The following is a 2266-nucleotide window of genomic DNA, read 5'->3' as shown; positions in this document are numbered from 1 at the left end:
GAGTATTGTTGCTGACCATGTCCATCCCTTTATGACCACAAAACCGTTACTAGCGTGGTGTACCTAATAAAGTGGCCGGTGAGTGTATGTCTGTGTGTGTGTGTGTGCGTGCGTGCGCGCACGTGCGTGAAGCTGCTGTGGTGCCCAACCTGCTCGTCTATCCATTCTGAGCCTGGAAATATTAACTTTACGCAGGAGTTTTGTACCATAATTACTGTAAACCCAGGGGAACTTAGATATTTGGTAGAACATAGATCTTTGTTTATTTCATAGCTGATATGAAGAAACAAGTCTCTGCGCCTCAGTGGAGAGTTTTCATGACAATGATGTTGGAGAGTTAGACTCATGGATGAGGCCGTTCCATTGGGCAATGTTTTAGACAAGAACGAACAACTGGGAGAGGAGGTGGGGTTCTGATATATGTAAAAGATGGCATCAAATGTAAACGTTTGTACTTTAAAGTTGCAAGTTCTCTGGAGTATGTGGCTGTTAAAGTTGTTTTGTCTTTTTACATCATAGGCTGTTACAGACCCCCAAATGCCAATGACAGCTTCTATAAACAACTAAATGTTCTTATGAAAGAATGTAATGTCAAAGAAACAATCCTTACGAGGGATTTTAACCTTAACTAGGAGGATAAGTCGAGGAGGAAAAGGCTAAAAGCCATTATAGATAATACCATCTGGAACAACTGATAAAAGGTGCAACTAGAATGACAAAAAGTACAAGTACACAGTTAGATCTCGTATTTACCAGTAAACCTGAAAGGGTGATAAAAACTTAGAATCTGATAACTGGACAGTCTGATCATAACCTAACATTGCTGCCAAGGAAACTAACTAAAAACGATTTCAAAATAGGACACAAGAGTTGTGTCATCCAACAAAGTTCTGCATACCAAAAAGCAAAGAGGACATGTTAAATAATGAAATAGATTCTATAGAGTGGGATGATGTGTTGTCGTCTGAAAATCTGGAACATAGTTGTCAGTTATTTACAAACAAGGTTAATGCTGTTAGAGAGAAGTTCAGTGTAAATTTTCAGAAAAAGAATAAACACAAATCCAACCTTCCCTGGTTCAATGAACAACTATGGCAACTACTGAAAAGCAGAGACTCTGCATTAAAGAAAATAAAATCCCAAAAGAGCCACAGATGTTTTGACCTACAAAAGTCTAAGAAATAAAGTGATTAATAAGTAGTAATAAGAATTGAGGATAGCAAAATCACAATTTTATCTCAGATTAATAAATCGTGCTAAAGGTAATAGTAAAGAAATTTGGAAAAGTATTTATATCTTGACAGGAAGAGTGAAAAACCCTACAACAGACGTCGTGCTATGTGTCGATGCAAGGGCAGTAGAAGACAAGGGTATCGTTGCTTCTACTTTTAATTCTTTTTTTTTCAGTCTGTTCAGGAGTTGGGACAGGGTTTAAAGGTAAGGATCAGGAACAACTGATAACTACAAAAGGGCTTTATTTTGAATGCAGAACAGGAAGTCAAGAAAAATAATTCAGTCTCTAAGAAACTCAAAAAGTACAGATGTTTTTCATCTGGACACAGTTTGTGTCAAACAGCATATGGATGTCTTAACCCTCCCCATTCACACCTAATAAATCTTTCCCTCACACAGTTTCTTTCCAAGTGACTGGAAAAAAAGCAGTTGTCGTTCTGGAAATAGTCAGGATGTTAGTGTGGTGAATTTTCATGTATGGCCCTTTAAGAAAATGTGAACGAGCGTGTCGGACCGGAGCGCGCATGAAGGCGGGCACGCGCTTACTTTGGGAGAGTCAGAGTAAACATCTAGCTGTGTAGACGCTCTTTTTTGTCTCTCGTAAATAAACATGTCCAAAGCTGAGGAAATCGCCTCTTCGTCATTCAAAATGTTAGCYTAGAGTTTATTGACATCTGACAAGTCTTCAGAGTAGCAAGCCCACTGGTTTTCATCAACCCAGCACCGGAGCAGCAGCCCCAAAGCAGCACCAGACAAAGAGAGCAGGAAGGATCCGAGCCACCGACAGCAGCCAGAGTGAGCACACAAGGGAGACGAGAAGGGTCCAGCAGCTGACGAAGCCCAGCCGAACCGAGCAGAGACCAAACAGAGACACTACATAATGGCGCCACGAACTTAGGTCTGTTTTTGCATTTACTTTTATGCAGCTGTGAACCTGTACGGAGAGCGTGGACATATGTGTAAAGTTTCAGATAGTCTCTGCGTCTCTTTCGTGTCTAGAATCAAATTTCTTTGTCATGCTAGCGTTTATATT

This window comes from Austrofundulus limnaeus, unplaced genomic scaffold (assembly GCF_001266775.1).
Source record: "Austrofundulus limnaeus strain Quisiro unplaced genomic scaffold, Austrofundulus_limnaeus-1.0 Scaffold869, whole genome shotgun sequence".
Lineage (NCBI taxonomy): Eukaryota > Metazoa > Chordata > Actinopteri > Cyprinodontiformes > Rivulidae > Austrofundulus > Austrofundulus limnaeus.
Note: the sequence above shows the minus strand (reverse complement) of the source record.